Source organism: Echinops telfairi, unplaced genomic scaffold (genome assembly GCF_000313985.2).
Source record: "Echinops telfairi isolate 266 unplaced genomic scaffold, ASM31398v2 ScPeMD7_7469;HRSCAF=8507_0, whole genome shotgun sequence".
NCBI lineage: Eukaryota > Metazoa > Chordata > Mammalia > Afrosoricida > Tenrecidae > Echinops > Echinops telfairi.
The window spans coordinates 47822792-47828624 of NW_022111372.1; the positions used below are offsets into that span (position 1 = coordinate 47822792).

The 5833-nt window shown below is 36.6% G+C and overlaps 1 pseudogene; it reads right to left on the reverse strand.

Annotated features, from left to right (window-relative positions):
* Positions 1–2917: 2917 nt before the first annotated feature.
* On the reverse strand, positions 2918–4097 carry LOC101647363 (annotated as a pseudogene).
* Positions 4098–5833: the final 1736 nt, after the last annotated feature.

The following is a 5833-nucleotide window of genomic DNA, read 5'->3' on the forward strand; positions in this document are numbered from 1 at the left end:
AGGTGTATGAGCCCCTAATAAATGATTAGAGAAAAAAAAAAAGAATCCAGACTCATTTCTTTCTGATAGTCAGGGATCATCTGATTCTTCATCACACTTTGCTATTGTACTAATTTCTTCATTGGTCACTTCATGAAGGTAAATACTGAACAGGGGCACATCGTAAGAACTAATTGTTTTTATATTAAGGCTACTACTAAGTGCATGCTCAAAATCCATCTGTATAACTCAAGTTTTTATGTATACCTGGTCCAATTTAGAGGAAGCATTATCAGCTTGTTGAGAAATAACTTAAGTAATCACTATGAGACATTTGGTAATTTTAATGATAGTATCATTAATCTAGCCAATGATAGAGATTTAAAAACATCATTTTATTAGGGGCTTTTACAACTCTTATCATAATCCATCCATCCATCCATTGTGTCAATCATATCTGTACATTGTGTTAACCATATTTGTACATATGTTGCCATCATCATTTTCAAAATATTTTCTTTCTACTTGAGCCTTTAGTATCAGCTCAATGGTATAGACTTTAAAGTACTATTGAGGAAAGGAAAATATACATATATAGGGAAAAATTTAGACTAAAATTCATGGGATTTTCGCTTATACGCGTTAAAAACTTAAGTAACTGAACACTGAGAAAAAATGTGGGTCAAACACAAGGCAAAAACTTCAATAGCGCTCATTCACTAAGGCACATTTTTTCCCCCTGCAGGCTAAGATATGCCCCAAAAAAGAAAGAAAGTATGAAAATAGCAAGTCTACGGTGGTGATAAGTTTCCAGTTCTTGGGCTACTTCAAGAGCAGGAGAATTGAACCAAAGTCCACTGACTTCCAATTCATGATCTTGAGATGGCTTCTTCTCACACTAGGGTGTTTCACCATAAGGCCAAAGGAACATTTCAAATCATTTAATCTATAATGGGTATGTTTAAGGTAAAGCTTGGTTCCCTTAGTGGGGTTTCCAAATCTCATGATTCTACTATGGTCTATGAATAATGCTGTACACTCCCAAAAGATAAAATCTAAAATTCAGGTTGTCTATACCACTCAGCCAGGGTCACTGAGGGCTTAAAAGACACTTGGTCAAAAGTGCATGAGTAAGAACACAAGACAGGACCGGTTTGCCCACTGGGAGTCTATCTACGTCATGGTAAGCCTTGTCCTCAAGTTCAGGCTGCCCTTCCTTGGACTACCCACCAGCAGAAGTGAAATCACCTTCTGCAAGAAAGACATCTTTCTGCCACTTGTCTGGTCATGAATTCCCATTGAACTTAACGGATCATCATTATAGGAGGGTGTATTGATTTGAAGTTACCATAGGGTAACACTATATGGTGTCTTTCTGCCCTTGAAATAAAAAACATACCCCAACCGAGGTGAGGCATCCTCTGAAAAAGTATTTTTTCTTTAAAAAAATTTTTTTTATTTGGGGCGCATACAACTCTTATCACAATCCATCCATTGTGTCAAGCACATTTGTACATTTGTTGCCATCAACAAATTTGTTGTACATTTGTTGTTCTCAAAACATTTTCTTTCTACTTGAGTCCTTAGAATCAACTTCTCATTTTTTCCCCTCCCTCCCTGCCCCCTGGAAAAGTGTTTTTTAAGATGTACAAATAAGGGAGTGATAAATGGATCATATATGTTAGGCAGACATGCCACTACAATGTTTGGGATACTGGATTAAATGATTACATGACCTGAGAACAAATGCTTTTCTTTGGCTTGGTTTTTGTCCCTCTGGTAATGGTAACATACAATATTTGTCCTTTTGTGACTATCTCACTTCTCCCATCATGTACCACAGGTCCATCCATGTTGTGAGGTACTTCGTAGTTTCCTTTATTCCATTGTGTGTATATACCAACATTTCTTTATCCATTCTTCTACTGATAGGCTTTTAGGCTTCTTCCAACTTCTTGCTATTGTGAACAGTGCTGCCATGAACCTGGGAGTGCATACGTCAGTTTGTATTATGTCTCTTACTTTAGTGCATATAACCGTCAGAGGTATTGATGTAGCATATGGGATTTCCTTTCCTCATTGTTTTAGGCAGTGCCACATAGCTTTCCACAATATGTTTATGTTTACAGGCCCACCAACAATGTCTGAGAGTTCCAATTTCTCTGCACTCTCGCAAGCCTTTGTTAGTTTTTTCTCTGTGTGTGCATGTTTAAATTGAGCTGCCATTGTTGGTGTCAAATGGTATCTCACAGTTGTTTTGATTTGCATCTCCCATGACTGAACATTTTTTCATGTGATTGTTAGCCATTTGAATGTCATTTTGGGTGAACGGTCTGTTCATGTCTTTCACTCATTTTTAATTGGATTGTTTACTTTTGGTTTAATTGAGGTCTTGCAGTATTCTATACATTTTAGTGATTAGACCTTTGTACATTAGGTCATTGGTAAAGACTATTTCCCTCCAGTCTGTGGGTTCTCTTTTGATGAAGTGTTTTAATGTACATAATTGTCTTAATTTTTACTTTTGTCTTCTGTATGTTTCCGTTGTTATATTTTGTAGTTATATGTTATATTTCACAGTATGTGTATGCCATGCAGTATGGTCCTTGAGTTTTGCCCTATTTTTTTTAAACACAGGGTTTCCCCAATATATTTAAGAGCATATTAATGAATATGCTCATCTTAAATGACTATTGAAATGAAGGTCTTCTTAGATGAATATAGAAATAGAAAATGTTTTGTTACATATATAGTTACCACAAACAAAAGAAAAATAGCTACAGTCCCACTTCCCCTATTCCTTACTACTTTGCTATGCTTTTCTGTTAATTTTCATAGAACATTAGACTATATAAAGAGGGTTCATCCAAACACCTTCCAGAACCCTTCTTGCAACTACTGACCACTTATTCCTCGTAAAACATGGGAAATACTTCTTTCATTTATTAATCCGATTAAAAATTATGAGTGTTAAACTAAATGTTCCCATCGGAATTCCAAAGACGAGCATTGCACAAGTCCCAAGCTTTTTCCATGAGAGAAAAAAAAAATCTTCTGTGCTAAACTTAAGATCAAAGAGTCTGGGGAATAAAAAATCAAGGGTATTGATATGTTGGCATCAATGGCACCAAGTACATTCCTAATGTCCGGAACATATCTTGCAATTAAAGTGATTAGCAAGTGCTAGCGTGAGCAAAGACTGGTGAATTCATGAGAATGGAAACTCGGAGGAAAGTTTCATGAGTGTTTTCCTTGCAGGGAAGTGGATTAGAGGAACTGTCCAAAGCACAGCAAGGAGCATGCACAACTTCACAATCATGACACCATCATGTGGCAAATATTTTCTATAACCTCGTAGTAATTCTGATTCCACTTGTCAGAAAAAACGAGGTAGCCGAAGAATACAGCTGTAAAATATATGAGAAAACTTAGAGCAACTGCTGTTTTTCATTACGTTCTGCAGCCTCCCTTTGAAGGGTTTTGGAGTTCACGTATATGAACAATACTGAAGTATGGCAGAGAATGAAAACCACATGGTTGATATGGCATGCGTACTCTCTTTGGAGACATGAAAGAACTTTGGTTTACAGTCATCTGTAGCATTTGAAATCTGGAAATATTCCTTCATGTAACTTAATGTCAGAGGACAAAGAATGGACCACATTTTAAAATGCCTACCTAGGCAAAACAATTATACACCACCCAGGGTTATAACAGGATTTGTTTTGCTCCCCTCTCTAAAGATGCTGATTTGAAAGGCTGCCCCCTAAGCCACAAATGCAAAGAACAGTATAAAGAAAACCCATAAAAGACTTGTGTAGCCAAGAAAGCCGATTTTGGGAAGAAGTGCAAGAGGGAACTCAATGGCAGTGCAAAAATTATGAGTGGTGTCCACCAAGATACCAACATCCATCGTAGCCTCCAGGTACAAATTCTGAAATAGCTGCAGGAAGTCCAGTTTTAATAATTAGAAGATAAGCTGACATAGCTCCAACATTCTGAATTATTATGGCGCCTGCCACCAATCTTACCTTTCCAGGTAATCCAAATGCAGAGTCCAAGTTGATTAGCAATGGACTCTTGCACCTTTGCCTTTTCAGCCAGCTGAGCAGAGACATACCAGCCCCACTCAAGGTTGATGCTACGCCAGTGTGCCTCCATGCTCCTGGCTTGTCGACTGCCAAGTCAATTTGCGGGGTCACTACCCTGGCAATACCATCCTTAGCAGTGCCAGGTGCAGAATTCTAGGCCTTGTCCTTCCGGCATTCTGTACCTCCAGTAATGGTCCTATTTTCTACTGATGATCTATATAGCTCTGGGGTTTATATTTAGTTTTTTGGTGCATCTTGAGTTTGTTTTGTGTCTAGGGAAAGGCTGTTGTATTCTTTCTCCCAGGAAGATCCAATTTCACCAACACTGTTGGTTGAAAAGACTGTCTCTTTCCTATTTAATGTTTTTTTGGACCTTTGTTGAAGATTAGTTGCCTGTAGGTGGATGCATTTATTTATGTGTTTTTGAATGTGCTCTATTGATCTATGTACCAATCTTTGTAGCTTTGTGGCTATTGGGGCTGTGTAATAGATTTTGAGGTCAGGTAGTGTGAAGTCTCCTACTTTGTTCTTTTTTTTTTTTTAAGGAATTCTTTGCTGATCTTGGTTGGATAGTAGTTATGTGTTGGGCTGTGATCTGCAAGGTTGGCAGTTTGAAACCACCAGCAGCAATGTGGGAGAAAAAGGCTTTCTATTCCCATAAATAGTTACAGTCTTGGAAAGTCTCAGGGGCAGTTTTACTCTATCTCATAGGGTCATTATGAGATAGTATTGACTCAATGGCAGTGAGTTTTGTTTTGTTTATTCTAGTTCTCTTCATTCTCCACATGAAGTTAGTAATTCGTTTTTCCATTTCTTTAATGAATTAACTTAGAATCAAATCACAATTGCATTGTACTCATTAATGGCTTTGGGTAATATTGACATTTTCACAATATTACACCTTCCTATCCATGATTATGGGTCATTCTATTTTTGGTTAAGTTTGTTCCTAAATATTTCATCTTTTGTGAGGTTACTGTAAATGGTATCATTTTCCTGATGTCATTTTCAGAGCTCTCTCTGTTAGCATATAGGAATCTGATTTCCTTCTTTCCTTTTTTTTTACTTTCCTATTTAATTTGTTGAGAGCATACATCATAAAACATAGTTTTTACATTTAAAATTTAGTGATACTGATGACATCCTTGCAGCTGTACAACCATTTGCACCCTTTCTCATTAACAAACTTATTAACCCATAAAATCTCTATCTAATCTTACAAGTATGTGCTGTAAATTTGACCCCACGTAGACTAGTGCTAAAATAGCATAATGCTCAAGCAGACAGGCTAACTTTAAGATGACTTCAGGGTATATTTTTGAGTGAAGAAGAAAACTTGTAATATCAATCCAGTATAGTTCTATGATACACACCCAAACTTGACAAATAGTAGTTTCACCAATAATTTTCTTATGCTATTACATTAAAATCAATTGAACTATTTCACTTATAATGGATTTTTAGTAACAACACTTGAAGATGTTGGTTCACCAAGTAGTGCATTATGCATTACTTCTGAATGTTGGTATGTGACATTATTCAAAAAGTTCACACATATTAATGTCAGCATGTATCTCAACTGAAAAGAAGCTTGTGGCTAGAAAGTGTTCTTCATAATCCTAATTTCCACATAGTAAATTACATTTTTTTCATGGAAATGAACAGTACCAGTTGTTTAGTAGAAGTAACAGGCAGTTTGAGAAAATGTCTGCCAATTAATTCTTTCATTAAAAATTTTAATTTGTTCTTCGTCAGTGGATTGA